Below are 20408 nucleotides of genomic sequence, written 5' to 3' on the forward strand. Positions count from 1 at the left end.
CGGCTTCATCATTTCGAAAGTTATCAGCAAATATTCTCTCTCTCTCTCTCTCTCTCTCTCTCTCTCTCTCTCTCACACACACACACACACACACACACACATGTACTTATGTCGGGTGGAATAGATTTGGTAACTTAAAGATTAAATTACTAAGCTGGAATTGTGCATATTCTTGATGTAGCTTTTGATCAGGTGTCGGTTTTTTTTATGGTGAAGAGGAAAATACAGTCCAAGAAGCATTGATTTTTTTTTCTAACCTTAAGTGTAACAGTTATACAGAAAGTTAAGTGAAATACAACTATCTAAGACCAGTCCTTGGCAAAGCTCATGATCATGTCATAGCTATAGTTTTCTGAGAGCATAATACTTGAGGTCTTATGCTTCATGAATAGTAGCCTCAGGCATTTTATGGAGGATCAGTGACTTTTCTTCCGCACTTTATTGCACCGTAAAGTTTTGCAATAAATAATGATGTGTTTCATTTTAGCATATTTTGATCGTCTACACTCAAATAAGTAAATCACGAACAAAAATTAAATATCATTTTGACGTCATTATAAGAATTAGCGAAATATTATTATTATTATTATTATTATTATTATTATTATTATTATTATTATTATTATTATTATTATTATTATTATTATTATTATTATTATTATTATTATTATTATTATTATTATTATTATTGCACATGTTTTTTCGTTAGGTTCCGCAATGTACCATCGTGGTTTACAATGATTACTATAGAAATTACTATAGAAATAGCCTTATTCGACACATTTTAAGAGTTTCTGTGTTATTGTTTTCTCAAAATAGCATATTGATATCTGGCGTTGGAAGCGGGAGGCATGAGTTTTATCATCAATTGAGATCTTAGTTAATTAATAATTAGATAGCATGTTTATATAAGTAAGTCTGTCACCTAGAGTAGCTGGTCAAGAAAGACGTGTTGAAGACCCAGGCAGATCAAAATCTGAATGCAATAATGGGGAAGAAGAGAAATATTACTGCAAAAACAAAATTCTGACATGCATCTAAGAAGCTTTTAAGAGCAGACCCTAAATTTTCTTTTTTGAGTTGAAAGGCAATTTTAGAATACATCTGAAATGTGTAATCTTTAAATGAAAACTATCTTGTTTATTAGATAATAAATTTTGAGTATTGCAGGAATTAAGAAACGACTGCCTGAATGATAATGTTGTAATGCTAATAACAAATCCTGCTATAGAATTTCCGGTTACTGAATTTTACAACCCCTTTGTATTATAGTCTGTTATTAAGATGTAGATTAAGTTGTGGAGAGGCGATAAGTTATTCATGTAGATCAAATTGATGAGATGATAATTTATTCACTATATTTACCTGTCTAAGAGAAGGACAAAAAAGAATAGCAGCATCTTCATGTCAAGGAAGAAATTCCATTAAAGTTTTGTCAGTTCAAGTTTTTTTGGTGGTGCTGGGATTCGCTGGTCTTCAACTCCGTGAAGCCTCGAACATGTACACGTAGTTGTGTGTTTTTTCTTAGAAAAACACACCAAGGAAATTCAGCTTCATTTAATTTTTTGCTTTCCAATTTCTTCACGGTTTTTAACGCCATGGAAGATATCGAAGATATGTCTCCTCACAAGAAAGGTTTACTTCTTCAGTGAACTTTAAGGCATTTTATTTTGCCGTAGAAAAATAACTTTGCATTTTAGTTACGAAATCATTTCTGGAACCTTTTATAATAAAATCAGTATAATCAGAGTGACTATCTTGCTTTTGTAAGGATAGGGAAGAATAGTAGTTTAATTATATCTGTAATTGCAGACAAACTCACAAACATTATATTTATTATATACATACATCTATATACTATATATCTATATATATATATATATATCTATATATCTATAAATGTATGTATGTCGTATGTATGTATGTAGTATGTATGTATGTAATGTATGTATGGAGGTGTATGTTATATATATCTATACATATTATATATTATATAATATAATTTATATATTATTAATATAGACACTCATACATACACTCATACAACATACATACACGCACACTGAATATGCCTCTATACTCTGCATCGTAAGAAAATTTCAAATTATATATAGATATTTTTGAATGATCACGGAATTGGTGTGGTTTAAACATGCATGTTTGTTTACATTTGAATGGTAACATCTCCTATCATGTATGTATTACACATTGTGACGTCATTTCATTCCAAGTCCCATGCATCTTTAATGTTATTGACCTTTGTAAAATTTGTACTTTCTTTTTTCCGGAACCTCTTCCTTCGTTTTCGAGTAATTATTGATGCCTTTGCTTTACACAGCATTAACTTAAAATATATCTTCAACTTTTTTGTATCCCTCCAGTCCTCGTTCTGTCCTCATTTTCCTTCCTCGCCACCTTCGTTGACGTTCATTTCGAAAGCCTTATACATTTTACCTTAATGGCATTTAACGTCTAAAGGTAATTTCCCTAAGAGAGAGACAGGTCGCTCGCCTCTTTATTCCATTCACACATTTACTTCCTCTTACATACATTTTCACTACACAGTTCCTTTTCCCTCTCTTCTCTTTCAACTCGTGCATACTCACCTTTACACTCACTATATCTATCACCGCTTACGAGTATGTTTACTCTAAAAATTTCTGTTAGATCTATCCCTTTTAGATTTCCATCACCTTTAATTTCCTTTGCTCTACTTTTCTTGAGTTAAGATTCATTGTCGTCTTTCTCTCTATGTAAAAACTTCAGACCCACCATCTTCTGAAGTATATTTTTACTTTTCCAAATCAGCACTATTACTCATATAACTAAACGTCAACATCTCGCGTCTTTTATGTTACAAACTATCACATTCAGGAAAGTCAGAATCTATTGCTTAGATATTTTAAAGGTGTCAGTAGGTCACGACCTACTCGTGATGAAGTTACCCTTGATACTGAAGCATACATATGTGCTCATCCTTGAGAATCTCTTTTCATACCTTAAAGGTGTGGAAAATAGTAACATCTTTCCCAGTTGTAGAATATATAGCTCGGCCTTTGAAATATTTCTATTTGTGTATGAAATATGTTAAAAGTTCCATGTTACGCGTCATTGTTCACTGGTCAGCTACTGTAAGGTGTGAGACAGAAAAGTTGTTTACTTTCCGTTTACATTCCCCATCAGGACCTTAGCAATGAACGCCCCTAGGGAGGAGAACGCGTCCATCGCAAAGGTTTGTGTGGAAAAGGACAAGAGACCGAAAACAGTCTTCATATTGATTTTCCAAGAGTCCCATGACCCCTTTTATCCTTGATAATTGTGAGATTTTTAAGTCATATATAATCGGTGCTTTCCTCATGATATTGGAGCCCTTGTATTCTTGCTGGTTTTCATATAATGTTAACCAAGAGCATATATCCTCGTATTTCAAGTAGTATGATGTACACTGCATTGTCAAGAAATTCATATTTTTTATTTGTTTTTCCATTTATCTGGTCGGGGTTTTCTCTTAGTTGCAAAATTTCAAAATAATCATTTTATAGTCAGTAATTTGACCATGGAATTTCCGGTAATGCACTTACATAGAAAGCTTAAAAGATCAGCGCACTTGTTCCATAGAAATGCCATTCGCTCATAAGTTTTGTATAAGGGCAGCCCCGTTATAGGCATTTTTTTTATAGTTTAATGGTCTCCTGAATACGTTCGTTTCTTAATGGGAATTTTAGGTCAGGAAAATGTGAATATATAGTTGAGTTTTAAAAAGGAAAGCTTGAATTTAACTGGGAAATTTTGTATATTCTTGCAACTTGTAAAAGATATTTTTGAAGCAGTTATATAAATTCTCACTCTCTCACTCTCTCTCCCCCTCTCTCTCTCTCTCCAGTAAACAAAACTTAATAAACCCGTACCTAATCTCGTGGTCACGGGCTTTGAACAAATTATTGCTGCGACCTTTTTATCTGGTGGTTATAACGATATCTGTGCGTGTGTTTGTAGCTATATTATGTTCCACTGCTAAGTTGTAATTTTTAGGGATGAGATAGTTTGTATACTTAACTGTCTAACGATTGTTATTCTCCGAAGTAATATTCATATAACTGTTATGCTAATTATTGCTGTAATAGTTCTTAACTGCTTTTGCTGTTAACTATCATAATCATTGTTTACTTCCTGTATATACTATTTCTCAGTATTCAGTACTGAACTGTATCTTGTACCTTGAGGTTTGGATAATAAATACCGAGAGAAACCGCTGTGTTTGTTAAAGCATGACTGGTGGCAGCAAGTCAGAATCCACGCCTACCGAACATAACGCTGTTGCAAAGGAGATTATGCTGAGTGTGTCTTTTGGGGATGATGTGTCTCCAATGTCTTGGCAGTCCTTTTCATCGCATTTCTCTTTAGTCAAGCAAGCAAACTTACTACGAGGGGTACCGTCTTGGCGCGACGCAGGATATCGGGCCCTCATGCTGAGATTACAATTTAGGGGACCAACAGCCAACTATGTGGAGCAACAGGCGTTACAGGACCCTGAGTGGGGTAAGGACGATGTTGCAATTATGGACAGACTTGCGCAGCGTATTCTCACGGCGGATGCAATTGAAGTAAGGATTCTGAGGTTTGAGGAATCTATACAGTTGCAGGGTGAGAGTCTGAGTGATTATATGACTCGTTTGCAACTGTTGGCAGGTCAAGCATTTGCTAAAGAACCAGCTGATATTGTACGGAAGCGTGTTGTATGGCGATTTCTCTCGGGGTTGCACGATGCAGATGTTCAATCCCAATTGATTAGAGAGAAGTGGATGGAGTCAGAGGAGACTGCCAAGTCGTATGATGAGGTGGTGAAAATTGCATTGGCAGCGTTGTCTACTAAACGAGCAACTAAAGCAACAGGACCTAGGAATCCCTGTGTCCATGTGAATCAAATTGAGGGTACGTCCAATGTTTGTTTGATGGAGGACACACCGGAAACTATGGAGGTTGCAACTGTACGAGGAAATGCTGGATCATGGGGCAGCAAGAAGAGGGAATCCTATTCTTCTCGTAAATTTAAGTGCTATTATTGTAAAATGACACATGTGGGTGGATGGAAAGCATGTGCACGAAGGAGAGATGAAAATCCTGTTTGGTACCCTCCCCAGGTTCAAAGAAGAAATTTTCAGTGAGGACTGCTCCACACGGGAGCTTGGAGCAGTCTGTACAAATGAATTCTGCTTCCGCTTTCCAACGCACTGTAGCTTTGGTGCAGCCAAAGGTGAACGGTCAAATGAGATATCGGCATGTGCTCTCCAGCCGAGCAGCAACTCAGGTATTGAAAAATATTACAAATTATATTACTGTGGAGATGATGAAAACTAAGTATAATGCTTTGGTGGACACCGGAAGTTATTATTCTTTAGTTTCTGAGGATATCTTGAATGATGCTCAGAAATCTCTTGTCAGCTCGAGTAATATTACAGCTTGCGGAGCGAGCAGTGAAGAACTTCAAATTCAGGGAGAAATTCTGATGGATGTAAAGCTAGGCAAAACCATAGTGAGACAACATAGGTTCATTGTGGTATCTAAACTTGTTACTAGAGTGATACTTGGGATGGACTTGTGGATAAAACTTGGCACAGTCACTCTAGATTTGACAAAAAGGAGGTTGCGAGTGGATTCAATAAATTTATCATTGCCATTGAATACTGGGGAAAGGACACAATCACATAAATCATGCTCTGATGGAGTGGTGAAGCTCATTGTTAGAGCTGAGAATGCAGTTGTGATACCTCCTAGGACAGAATTATTTATATGCTGCTCAACTGATGGGATGGTTCCAGATGAGCAGTATCTGTTGTGTCCCCGACGCCCTGAGGGTTCTCCGGTTGCCCCTCCTCATTGCTGCATCCAAGGTTCAATCAAGAAGAAAATGTATGTGAGAGTTGCAAATGTATCGGATAAACACGAAACTGTGCAGAGTGGAGAGGAGATTGGGGAACTAGAGCCCAGTGTGGTAGGATACGATGGCAACCATAGCCTTTTAAGTTCAATTGAGGGGAGAAGAGGAAATTTCATCGTTGGAGAGTCGCTTACTTTTGAGCAGAAAGAGGAAATGGACAAGGTACTTCATGAGTTCAAGAATGTTTTCTATAATGGAGGCCCACTGCCGCTGGTACAGGTAGGGGTGGAGCACACAATCAGAGTTAACCCAGATTCAGCACCAATAGCAAATAGACCGCGGCGGTTGTCACTTGCTTTGGAGGCAGAAGTCAAGAAGGAGCTAAGCAAACTTCAGGATATGGGTGTAATAAAGAAATCATGTAGCCCTTGGGCAGCTCCTATTGTTTGCGCTCGTCGAGCTGATGGAAGCCTTCGGTTGGCTATTGATTATAGGGAAGTAAATAGCGTGTCCCAGCCAGCAACATTGCATCCAATTCCTGTGGTCGAGGATCTTCTTGATAGACTTGGTCAGGCAAAATACTTTTCAGTGCTTGATGCAAAGTCTGGATACCATCAGATGCCTCTTCGGAAGGAGGATTGTGAGGTCTCGGCCTTTGTAGTCCCATGGGGGCAGTTTGAATGGCATGGTAGAACTCCTTTTGGTCTGAAAGGGGCAGGTTATACGTTTCAACGAATGATGGCTACAATACTCAGTGATTGCAACTATACGGATGCATTGTGTTATCTCGACGACATACTGGTCTGGGGTTCAACATGGAAAGAACACATAGCAAGACTCAGAAATGTGTTGAGCAGGATTCGTGATGCTGGTCTTGCGCTAGCCCCGAATAAGTGGTAAATTTGGGGTGCGTGAAGTGGAGTATCTGGGTTCCGTGGTTGGTGATGGCATGCTTCGCATTAGTGAGCAAAGAGTTCATCAACTGAGGGATCTTCCTAGGCCTTTGACTGTCAGGCAGTTGCGTCAGGCCATTGGGGCATTTTCTTATGTGCAAAAATGGATTCCAGGGATGTCACAGACTGCTAAGCCCCTGTATGAGGCTTTGAAAAAAAACCCACACCAGAAATTGCATTGGTCGGTCGAGATGGTTGAGGCTTTTGAGAGGCTTAAAAACCAGGTAGCAAATGCTGTAGCACTCCATCTTCCTGACTATAGCAAACAGTTCGTTTTAATTACTGATGCAAGTGATGTTGGAGCAGGAGCAATGTTAGCCAACAAGTCAGCATCCAAGGAACTGTTACCAATTGCCTTTTACCACCATACATTCTCCAAATCCGAGCAGAGGTATTCAACGACGGAAAAGGAATTACTGGCGGTTATCCTGGCAATAAAGAGGTTTCGGATGTACTCCTCTGCACCGTTTGATTTGATAACGGACCATCAGGCATTAAGATGGCTAAACACCCTGGATATTAGAGAAGAGAGAGGACGTCGAGGGAGATGGATTGAAACAATTCAGCAGTTTGACATAAATCCAATTCATAAAAGTGGTCGCAGTGCTGTGATGTCCATGGCTGATTATCTGTCAAGAGTTGGTGCTGATGGAAATCTGGTATCGCAAATTGCGAGTATAGCAGTAGGATCTTCTCAGCAGTGGGCCACAGCATTTGTGGATCCAAATGAAATGTTAGAAAAACAGCATTGCGATGAAGGGATCAGGGAAGTAGTGAACTTTATGAAAAATACGAGTTCACCGGGATGTGTGTCAGAGGAGAATGAGCTTGCCAAATATGGTAACCGTTTAGGTATTACTAGCAATGGAATTCTGTGTTATATAAATTATAAAGGAAGACGCTCACAAGAACATCCCTATGGCGTGAAAGAAGAGTGGCTACCTGTAATACCTAAAGATATGAGACTCTATGCACTTCAAATGATTCATGACAGTCCAATGAGTGGTCACATGGGTCGTGATCGAACATGGGAAAGAGCTCGGAAGAGTTTCTGGTGGCCTCGCATGAAGGCAGATGTCCATGCACATGTCAGTAAATGTGAAGCATGTGGGAGTAACAAAAGATCGAAGCATCCAGGGAAGGCCCCTTTTCAGAACCGCGAGCTCCCGGAATATATGAATGAACAGGTGCAAGTTGATTTCATGGGTCCGTTTCCCATTTCATCATCACATCCATATCGTTATATCCTTCAAATGCAAGACATTTTGACTCGCTATGTTGTTTTGGTACCTCTTGAGGATTGTTCAGCAAAAACAGCAGTGGATACTCTAGTTGAAAGATGGATTTGCATGTTTGGGGTGCCCCGTGTCATAACGTCGGATAGAGGATCACATTTTACGGCTGATATCTTCAAGGCAGTGTGTAACCTGTTTGGAATTAAGCAGGATTTTGGTTCTCCTTACCATCCAAGAAGTCAGGCCCAGGTAGAACGTCAAAATCAATTATTAGACAACGTTCGTTGCATGTGCCACAATAATATGGATCTTTGGCCTGAAATGATACCCAGGGTACAGTTCTCTCATAATACAGCTGTAAATACTACGACTACATTTACTCCACATGAGCTCGTCTATGGGACTCCGGCTCGACGTCCAGAGGAGATTCTAAAAAAGGAAACTTGCAGAGATGAGGATTATCAACCGGGCTCTTTGGATAATGCAGCAATCGCAGAAAGATTTGTGAGAGAGAAAGTAGAGAAAATTGAGAAAACTATTAAGGTCGCATGGAACAAGACTGCAATTGCACAACAGATTAGGAATAACCAGCGGAAGTCTTACGGCAAAGCTTTCAAAGTTGGAGATTTGGTTCGATTGAAGTTATCGACAGCTGAGAGACGCCGTTGTGGAGGTGGTAAACTTGCACCATATCTTTCAAAGAAATATAGTTATAGAAATACTTCGTGGTGGCTGGACGTATAAATTAACCCCAGCAGAGACTATAACAGACGAAGTAAAAATAAGACATTTTGACGAACTGGAGCAGGCCCCTGTAAGCAAATATTCATGGGAAACCGCATTGGCTGATCATTCAGATGAAGAATTCATCAGAATAGAGTCAGGGATTGGAAGTAATTCAGAAGGAATACGTCGGTCTACTCGGGAGCGCCATCCTCCAAGTCGTTTGCAGGTGGATCCCAGTAAAAGAGCCTATGAATCGGAAGAGGAGGAATTCTGGGATGAATGTTCTAATAGCGAAAATGAGTTAGAAGACGATCAGAATTGCTTATAGTAATGATAATGCTCGTCTTGATAATTGTAACATGTTAAATGGCAATTATTTATTTTATGTTATTTTATTCTTGTATTATTTAGTAAATTTATTTTATTGGCATTCCCGATTTATTCATATATTGTCTCATAAATAAGAAGGGGAGTGAGATAGTTTGTATACTTAACTGTCTAACGATTGTTATTCTCCGAAGTAATATTCATATAACTGTTATGCTAATTATTGCTGTAATAGTTCTTAACTGCTTTTGCTGTTAACTATCATAATCATTGTTTACTTCCTGTATATACTATTTCTCAGTATTCAGTACTGAACTGTATCTTGTACCTTGAGGTTTGGATAATAAATACCGAGAGAAACCGCTGTGTTTGTTAAACCATGACTGGGATCAGTTGCCATTTGCCTTTTTCATTTTCTGCATTGTTTAATGGTAATGAGGTCATTTACTTAACTTTTATATTTAAAATATTTTGCCACTATCACCAGCATATGTTCTCGTAGTGTAATTTATGTAAAATTATTTGCTTACCCCGAGAGTGTATCTCGATCAGTTTTCAGACACCACATATTTAGTCCCTTTAAAAGTCATAGCTGTCATTGCGTAATTTACATCCAATGAGGGTATTTCACGATTATAATAGTTTTCTGGCTGACTGTGGTGTTTATGGCTATCCTACATTCCGCGAGCATCGTTCTTCTCTGTAAATCTGCTGGAAGCTCATGTAGTAACATCTATCACGTAGAGGTCGTTTGGCCAACTGTGCCAGGACTCCTACCACAACATCTTCGTAGATCGATGAGCCTCCCAAGACGTTGACGGACATGGCGCAGCGATTGCGTGAGGAGGTATTTGCCTCTTGAAATCGACAAAGAGATTTGCAGTTGTGTTGATGGAGTATCCGTATGTTTATGTTGTTGGAAAGAATAAAGTTGATATGGATTACATTTTCAGTAGTAGTAAGTAGTGTGTGTGTGAGTGTGTATGTGCGTGTGAGTGTTTGTTTGTGTATATGTGTGTTTGTGTATGTGTACGTGTGGGAGAGAGATATACATATATCAGTGGGATTTTTAATGGCATATTTTTACAGCTTTTCGAAATGTAGTGTAAGTCAGTTTCGTATAATATATGAAATATTCATATAGTTGCTGTTTTCCATATTTTATGAAGTAAGATTTCCGAGTAAATTGTGTATTAGTCACAGACGAGAACTATTCAACATAAGTCAGACGTTGGAAGCTATGGGAAAGATACATATATATTATATATATATATATATATATATATATATATATATATATATATATATATATATATATTCATTATGGATTATACACACGAGTGTATTAGATGTTTAGGATAATGAATGATTTATTCAGAAAGGCAGATGATACAATAGGCATGATGATAAAAGTTGGAAAATAGTACCTTATCGTGTCATTTGGGCTCCTGTGCGCACAAGAAGAGTTGGAGGTCCCAAATCTACTTGGCTGAGATTAATGAGACGCGAGGTTGGTGATGATGAGTGGGAGACTTTCACAGAAGCCCAGTGTTAGGGACGAGAGTGATAATGAGCACTAAAGGTTATGCAGTAATTTCTGTATTCACCGCAAGGCTGAGGAGATGGAAAATCTAATGAAATTTCACGTCCTTTAATACACACACACACACACACACACACACACACACACACACACACACACATATATATATATATATTATATATATCTATATATATTATATATATGAATGTATGTATGTATATTATGTGGGTGTGTGTGTGTGTCTCTTGTGTGCATAGCTATCAGAACATGCTAGTTCTTAGGAAGAAAAAAAATAGGTAGCGCTAAATCCCAAGACCAATGTTTTAAGTAATTTTCACCCCTCTTCCGTGTATCCATTATTTGCTCTTCACTCAGTAGCAGATCTTACGTTAAAGTAATTCTCTGCAAAATATCTTCAGCTGTGTGGGAGCTGTTTAAAAGCCCAGGCACTGGTAGTCGCCCCGATTCGTTCGCTATTGATCAGTGACATTTCCAAGCGATTTGTTAAACCTATGATGATCAAAACAGTCCTTAAAGAGCTTTCCTTTAAAGGGTCTAACAAAAGGCTTGTTTTATCATTATCTTTATTACTATTATTGTTGTTGTTGCTACTATTTAATCTGCTGTTTTTCTTTAGCATGTTATCTCGATTGTTTATCTATGGTATCTCGATTGTTTGTCTATGATTTCGTTGTTGTTTATGATATCTATTGCTTTTACCTTATTTCCTTTTGTATAATTTTACTTGGTACATATCTCGAACCTTATGTCCTTTTATATTCTTTTGCTTAGTATACATCTCGATTTTCTTCTTGGTAGCATTCTCAAGGATAGTATTCAGTACAGAAATGCTTTGAAACTAAACTATGCGAGATAAAATAAAGTAACGAGAAATAATAAGTTTTGTGATTTTTTGTCTAATAAATGTACGCCTTAATTTATAAGTTTCGTGGATCTTTGTCTAATAAATGTACGCCTTAATTTATAAGTTTCGTGGATCTTTGTCTAATAAATGTACGCCTTAATTTATAAGTTTCGTGGATCTTTGTCTAATAAATGTACGCCTTAATTTCGTCGAATTACGCGAGCTTTTTTTTCTTGGTGCAGTTATTGCTCTTCCTGCTAGAATTTATGGAATACCTCTCGTCACTGTGTTTGGCCTTACGGATTTCTTATAGAATTAATCATGTTAGTTCTTTGTGGGAGATATTTACTTTTTGGATAAATAATTATCTTTAAAGAATTTCATTGTGAACATGAAGTGTTGATAGTAGTGCAGTCGATGGGATTACTCTGATCAAGGAAATTACAGTGCGGTTTTAGCTGTTCCACTTATCATGTTATGTCTCCTCAAAGGATACGGAACAACGGTAATGTGACCCGGAATGGAAACCAGGATCGATAAACGAAGTCCTGAGCTAAGCCCAAGATACAAGGATATGAATATCGTTTAAAATGGTCGGTCATGTGTTGAGTCTGATCATGAACAGGAAGACCTTATATTCGGGAAAAACGGAAGATGTGAGATTCCCTGAGCCGAGATGCCGAGTTGACATCATCGTTTCGATTCGTAACTTGAAATCTCATAGTGATGATTAAGGATTATCATAATTCCAGGTAGAAATGCTAACTGAAAACCTATATTAATAACCCCGGTGAAGATTGCTCTTCAGCAAATGACCTGTGGGAACAAAGGGAGCGAGAGAATGGAAGCCAAGTTGATAAAAGGAATCACAAAAAGAAGTTAAGGGAGAATAACAGCGGCTTAATATAATACTAAAGACTACCCTACCGACCTCTCTTATTTCTTCACATATAACATGAAAAGGTTCTTCAGAGGCTTCCCTTTTAAAGAATCGCCGTGATTTTGCGTTTATTAATTGACCTCTGAATATCACCGAGGTGCTCTTGTTTCAAGACATGTTTGTTCAGTTTTGTATTATTCAGTTTGAATTTCCTTTGGTGTGGGTTATGTTGACACCTTCTCCTTAAGATCTCGACTTCCTTCTTACAGCCTAGAATTTGGAGTCTAGCGTTCCTTTGTTTTCTAAATCCTCTGAAACATTTTTTTAAAGGTTGATCTGCCTGCCTTTGGTAGGTACAGATTATCTGACATTTGCTAGGCCACAATTGATTCTCTCTTCTCTCTCTCTCTCTCTTTCTCTCTTACACTAAAAGACTTCCATCTGAATCAACATAATTCTGTCTGGTTTGCGTGTTCGGTTCTATTTTATCTATATCCAAAAACATGTTAAAAAATACGCAGAAATACATGTGTATATATACGTACTCATGTTACAATTTCCTTGTGTGCTCTTACTTGTCTTATTTACAATGTATTATAAAGTTTCTCGTCAGAAGTGCGACCTATATATTTGTCACAGAAATATATACATAACCTTTTATATTATAAAAGAGCTTCCTTTGTAGAAGAGCCATAAAATCTAGAATTGAAGAGTATCTGAGCTCTCACAGTTCGTCAGTAGTCTTCAACTGCTTTCTCTTTTATTGCTCTGTTTTCGCTCTTTTGTTCCCATCTGTCACAGCCTGTTAGTTATACCTCATTTGAGATGTTCATGTTCGAACTCTCAATAATTCTAGCTATATACAAAACGGTATCTGTAACGAAAAAATTATTTTTTATTTTCAAGATCTAAATTTCGAATTAAGTGGAATATCGGCGTTATTGCTGTAATTTTATCTCCCATATTTGTTCTTACATTTTGTGTAACGAAACAGTCATAGTAGCCAATGTTTAAATTTTTCTAGTCGTGATAAGAACTGTCACTGGTAATGTCAGTGAAAGAAATGTTAAAATTTGTAGTTTTTCCATAATTCATGACATGAATAGTTGAAAATGAAATAAAAGAAATGATCTTGTCTGGCAATTCCTATTCAGTGAAAACCTTGCTCATCTGGCGCGTTGTGCAATTAATTTTCTACACGGGGCTTATTATCCATTTATTGACGTTCTCTGTTTTTCCGTACTGGAACGGATGCAGTCTCCTACATAATTATGTATTTTCTCTGCTTTTCTTTTTGTTTTATAGATGTTTATTATTTTAAAGAAATAATAAATTACGAATGTACGTGTGAATGTAAGACAAGCATGGACAGAAGATAGTGCGAGTGTAGTATGGATGGTGACGCTAAAACTATCACGGTAAATTTCAGTCATATGACCTATTTTCCTTTTAGAAAGAGCATGACAAACAATAAAGGTAAACACTTGAAACTTACTTTATATGTTTTCGAATGGAGTATCTTGATTAGCTTGCCAGTTCCAGCTTCTGGAAAGGAAACAAAAGGGATATCAGTCACATTGTCTTGTAATATTTCAGGTATTTCAAGTATGGAGATACAAGTTAATTGATATGTTAGGTAAAATTTTTGACAAAAATGACATAGGTTGTTCATTTTTTTTATTAAAAAAGTCTTTATCACTTTGTTGAAAAATAACATTTGGTGACGTCTTCAAAACTTTCTTTAATGCACATAGCGACTACGTAATGCCTGGAGGTAACGCGATTTGTGACTTTAAGGTTAAAACCTCCAGATCTGTTACTCGTTACAATATTCTCTCTCTCTCTCTCTCTCTCTCTCTCTCTCTCTCTCTCTCTCTCTCTCTCTCTCTCTAACCCAACGACGCTTAAAACGAAACAAAGCCAATTACAGTCTTACTAATAACCTCTTGGCGTCTCCAGTTTGCCTTGCATAGTACCTTCTCGCATTTTTCTTCCACTATCCCCTCCACCTCCTCTGCTCTTCTGGGTCGTATCCTTTCCTCTAATATCAGGCCCCTTCCCCAATATTATTCCCTCCTAATCCCTCCCTTAGTCCCCCCAATCGCTCAATCGCCTGTCACAAACTAAAAAAGAAAGAGAAAGGAAAGGGAGGTTCAGTAGTGTTAAACGACTCATAAAACAATCCCTTTTGTCGGTGATGTTCTTTTCTTTGTCATTCAAAATTCTCATCACCATTTCTTTTTCAGTCATGTTCTTTCACATCACTTTCTTCTCGCCATTTCATTTTCAATGATGTTCTTCCATAACTTTTCTGAGGTCACCTTTCTCGTTTGTATATTTTCACAAATGGGAACCACCACCTCTAACCGGGTCGGGGAACCGTCTCTCTCTCAAATCTTACTTAACGTTAATATCGTTGACATTGGTGCTATGCTGTTCTGCTTAAGAAAATGCTGCTTCACGAAAGTAAGATGTCCAGCTTAAATATTGTCATGAGAACTTTTAGTTTTTCACATGAGAAAGGCTTTAACTTCTCACCGGCGACGCCGCTAGGGAAGAAGTTAAAGGAAATAAGGAATAGAATGAAAGTTAGGATGCTCTATGTTGCAAAAGTTAAAAGGAGAGGAAATTCATTCCGGTTGAATTTGAGAGAGAGAGAGAGAGAGAGAGAGAGAGAGAGAGAGAGAGAGAGAGAGAGAGAGTGAGTTATTATCCTTTAATTTTCAAAGTCATTACGTATACTTTAATTTTCACCATCATTCCCAGAAATCAGCGGTCTCTTTCATTTATGATATTAGCGTAAGTGAAGTTAAATGCCGTTTTCTTCGGTATCTGTAGTAACTTATTATATGTAAATAATTCGGACTTCTGTGCTCAAATGTACTGCTAGCAAGTTTTTATTATTATTTTATTATTGTTAATCATGGTAAAGATATTCTTGTTTTGATCTATGAAGAAATATTCTAAAAATAATAATATATCCCCCGAACTTGAATGCTGTAGGTTATGAGGATATGTTGAATTTTTGGAAGTGTGGAATAAATGATGATTAACATTCTTCGTGAAGTTCCAGTTGATTACGGAGAGGTGAAATGCCCAATACATTGTATATTTGTCGTTTCCATTTTAGCTAGGTGCTGGAAAGCGCGCGTGAGTTATCAGTATCAAAAGGAAATTTTCGAGTATGAGAGATCTTCACGAATTTTAGTAGGCACTGTTTAAAAAATATTCAAGAGGGAATCATTAAAAAGTGAAAAAAAGAATCTCGGCCATAGCGGCGATGAAGGCTTTTGTAGAACTGGAACGCTTTGCGTCAGTAGTCCATGCTAATAGTCGATATGGAATATTTCTTTTATTTTTGTTTGTCGTGTATTTATTTTCATAACGGCTATATTTTCGATTGACAGTGACGTTTTATTAGAATGAAAGCGTAAATTTTCATATGATTATAAAAGATTTAGACTCAAAATTAAGGTTATGTCTTGCAGAGATGGCGGAGTTTTTGTTATTTTAGTCTTAAGAAATGTGCAATAACAAGGGATTTAAGATAAAAAGTACATAGGCGAACGGTTAAAAATATCTACCCACTCTCAACTTCCCGGCTCCATTTCTGACGTATGAACATTTCCCAAGAGTTAAAACTTCCCGAATTTCATGCTCGAGAAATGAGCGAGGAAACGCTGCTACCACCGCGTCGCGTCGCCTTAGCGCTCAAGGTGGACTTTAGCGACGGTGCCGTACTTTTGAATTTGCGTAGTTTATATTCATGTGAATAATTCCCTTCTTGGTTCTAAGATTTCAGCTGCAAAGCAAATAATTAAACTTGGGTTTGTTGCTTTAATGTGTTGGTTATTTGGATGAAAACCAAGATATTTCTCGGCTGTGTGGTTATAAAATTTGTGCGTAGATACGATGTGTGTCCGGGAATTTCTCTCCTGCTATAAATAAAGAATAATGACGCTCGTGAATACTTGCAATAAACTAGATTTATTCGTTAATGAATAAGGCTCGGAGGACTACAGTAGACATCATATGCTTGGTAAATTAGCCTTCGAAAAGTAATATTTAATTTCAACAGTTGCGTCTCTTTACGGTCAATAATAGTATATCATCCGTATGTTTCCTTCCAGTCAAAGAATGAGACAAGTACGATCATCTGCTGACCGTGTCTTATTGATTTTAGAATCAATACTCACAGGGCCATTCACACTGTATTGGTCAATAAGTAACACTTCTTTTGACACATCCTTCCACACTGCTTCACAACGAGAACCCATCTGGGTGTACCTGTCTTCTACTTATGCATTTTGTATTTATGAAGTGAAATACTTTTACCTAGCAAATAGATGTATGGATAATACTTACGAGATGTAGATCTTATGGAAGAAAGGAAAGCAAGTGTGAGAAATTGACGCACAAAGCACTGGGGCGAGGACCGTCAGAGTAGCGGTCCTTTCTTGACACTCCGCTTGACCGAAATCCAAACGGTGAATAGTGAACCCGTTAAAAAAAGTGAGAATAAGACGTGGACACGTTCATTGCGTATGCTTTTCCGCCTCCCCTTTCTTTTCTTTCAAAAACTTTCCCGCGATGCGACGGTGTGTCATTTCCGGATAGAACTCACCTAATGAGTTATTTACCGAAGACCGAAAAGGAGCGGTGAGCGAGCGAGAGAACAAGAGAGAGCGAGAGCGAGAGAAGGGGAAGGGAACGGTTCCACAGCCGACTCACCTGCATCGATTTATCCTGGGCGGAGCCACACGATGGGTAAGGGACAGGGCGGGGCCGCACGCACCCGGGAACACCGCTAACACACGTAGAAACGCACACACACACATACACCACCCACGCACGCACACACACACATATTCACATATATGTGTGTAATGCAATACGTACAATAGAGGACACGCACACTGACAGACACACACACACACGCACACACACTTATGCACAAAATACACACACACACACACTACACACACCCGCACAAACAAGCACAAACAGATTAAAGGCGATCGGAGCAGGGGTTACGTAGGGTTTGAACGAAATGCTAACAAAGAACGAGCATAGTAAAACACAGGCTCGTCGATAGTCTGTCTCGGGTCATTATCCGAGGGAGCTACAATAAATCGATAGTGAGAATAAAATCATTTATTCTTAAAATAACAAAATACCGTGATTTGAAAGACACGTTCTTAACGTCCGGGTTGTCGAGGAAGACGACGACAAAGGGGAACGATGCATGAAGTCAAATTTGTCATTCGAAGTTTTGAGTATTAGCAGATATACATGTTCAGTTTGTAGCAGAATTGCATCGGAATTTGAGTTTGCTGTGGTTTATTTGAAACGTAGTTTTAGAAAAAAAAAAACCCTCAAGTATTCCCTTGGAGAGGAAAAGTTTACAAATACAGGTACATTTATCTATGTATGTATGTAAAATAAGCAGCAAGAAATGAGTGTAGTTACAACGTCAGAAATATACAAGAAATACGAAATTCGTGAAACTCAAAAGTATCATGTTGAGTGATCGCTGGCAGACTGTTAAGGGAAGGCAGAACGCAATGAATATATACAGGCGATGGGGAGGACTAGCCACACGCTGAGAGAAGAATAAAAAGCCCTGAAGTAAGAGTAATGCATGTCTATCTAAATTAAGCCAGCTATTTTCCACAGCACACATAAATGAATATATTTTTACGAAAAAGAAGAAAGATTAATGTGGAGATTGTATGAATGAAATACCGTAGGAACTAATGGGAAATAATATCGTCAGTAAGGAAATAAGGAACTGGAAGAAAAACAGGCAAGGAACCAAATTTTGGGAATAATATATAAGATATGGGTTGATATATTAATTATAAGAAAAATGGGTGCTGCTCTTAGGGTTTGGATAAGTTGGGAAATGACATTAATATAATCAATATCAGAGAAAAGGAAAAGGTCGTACAGATTGAGGAAACTCCGTTTTTATCAGGAACCACAACCACAAAGGGAAAACAACACATTATAGCATAGAAAGGAGAGTGCATCGATAGAGAATAATAGATATAGGATTAGATTAATAGAAGAGGGATGTGTTATTGTCGGGAAAGGGTGTTGGATCTAATATGAATGACAAGTGCTTTGTGGGAAGACACTCGTTCGTCTACATGTATTTCGTCACCCTAACGAACTCCCGTCGTCTGTTGTGTAGTCAGCTTTAAGTTTTTTCTTCGGTGTGCATTTTCTTTGGTTGATTTTCAGTGGTGTGTCTCCAGGCACGCTTCATCAGTCGTGAATTCCAGGAAATTATCAAAACAAAATTGCTTACATAATTAGCTCGGGGTAGCAAAAGAGGACATAGCTATTGTAGTGTTTTATTCAGAACGGAGGTTCATTTCATCTCGCCTTTAATTAAACGTGTAATCATCATTATCTGTCTATATGAAGGTGTTACGTAAGACAGTCGTTTTTAGAGTTTTATTAAGCATCAAGAAACTACCATTAAAGCAGATTCTTATTTGTGCTTTTATATTCATCGGGTCATAAGATATGAACATGTAATTTTCTTTCATTTTTATTTGCAAAAAGAAAAAAAGAATGATGAGGATTGTATGACTGCACCACAATGGATTGGAAATTCCTGTAAATATTGCATTACCCTGATGGTCATCTAAACTTTTAATGATAAATTTATCCTAGGGACTGAGAGAGCAAATGATCAGAAACTATGAAGAGGCGTTATGATGAAAATGTGGAGCAAGTTAGGAATAAAAAGAAGAAATCTTTGTTACATAGGTCCAAGAGATAACTTTTTCTTCGGTGTTATTGCAAAATTGTAATACCTCTTAAAATGTTAGGAATAAGGCACTCGATTCTTTGTACATAGCGTATGCGTTGTAATCGATTATAGTATTTAAGCTCTAATTGTTTGTTGTTCATTGCAAAATGGTGTGTTTGCAGTACTGAGTGTTCTATTATAAGAGGAATTTTCAAGCATCAAAACTATAAATCATAATTTATAAATAATAATAAGTAATAGGACATTTTTAGTAACTTAGCCTCTTTTCAGTTTTACAACTGCGTAACAGAGTCAGGGCTAATTTAGTGCATAATTCTCGAAACGACAATTGAATTAAAGTGTTGGGGATAAGTTGTTTATATCTGTTAATAAATTGAGCAATATAATATAGAAGTCTTATGCAATTATATTCACAGTGAAATAGTGAGTCCTTTGATATGTTTATATTAACATATCAGCACAAACCAGAATCTAATTATATAAATATTCTCTCTGATTTTTGTCATTAAAAATGCATTTCATATAAAGATATAGAACTGTTGGAATGCAAAATTCAATTGTAATTTTTTAATTGTGGTATGTATGTATGTATGTATGTATGTATGTATGTATGTATGTATGTATGTATGTATGTATGTATGTATGTATGTATGTATGTATGTATGTATGTATGTATGTGTTTTGTAGGGTATTGTGGTTTAGAGGCTGAAATGTTCATCTCACAAGCTATAAAATTTTACCTTGTATATCTTTTCATCTTATGTGAAATGATAGAATTCTGTTTCCAGCAATTCTTTTGTGATGTTGTTGCTAGACCCATACCATCTCCAACCTAGTGGCGACCTACAGCAGTTCATTAACGTGTAGATGCATTTTCATTGCTTAGTTCAACAGATAATGGCTATTAAAATAATTGACTAAAGCATTGTTGCTCTCTTGTGGCTTGAACCCGAGGCCTCTCGCTGGGCAGGTAAGTGTCCTAACCACTGGACTATTTATTCATTAATTTTTATGTCTATCCATCCATCTATCCATCTAGCTATCTATCTATCTATCTATGCATATATGTATATGTGAGTAGATAGGTAGATGGATAAACAGATATAAGCATAAATAGATAGTCCTGGAGTTGGGACACTTTGCCTCAATAGCCAGAGGTCTCTGGTTCATATCACCAGAGAGCAGAATACTTTAGTTAGTTATTTCAAGTGCAATTG

General features: G+C 37.2%; 2 protein-coding genes across 7 annotated transcripts in view; one reads left to right on the forward strand and one right to left on the reverse strand.

The window, feature by feature from the left end:
• LOC135198069 (opsin Rh5-like) overlaps positions 1 to 20408 on the forward strand; it is a 707912-nt gene that overhangs the window by 420281 nt on the left and 267223 nt on the right. The window lies entirely within an intron of this gene.
• LOC135198070 (choline O-acetyltransferase-like) overlaps positions 1 to 20408 on the reverse strand; it is a 243220-nt gene that overhangs the window by 147486 nt on the left and 75326 nt on the right. For 3 of the 5 annotated variants that reach the window (XM_064225480.1, XM_064225479.1, XM_064225477.1), the window contains exon 2: positions 13903 to 13952. The gene's annotated coding sequence lies outside the window, so the exon portion shown is untranslated. Of the gene's footprint in view, positions 1 to 13902; positions 13953 to 16772; positions 17127 to 20408 lie in introns of those variants that run through there. The other 2 variants (XM_064225481.1, XM_064225478.1) reach the window with 1 other exon arrangement.

Source organism: Macrobrachium nipponense, chromosome 21, assembly GCF_015104395.2.
Source record: "Macrobrachium nipponense isolate FS-2020 chromosome 21, ASM1510439v2, whole genome shotgun sequence".
In the NCBI taxonomy this organism is placed as follows: domain Eukaryota; kingdom Metazoa; phylum Arthropoda; class Malacostraca; order Decapoda; family Palaemonidae; genus Macrobrachium; species Macrobrachium nipponense.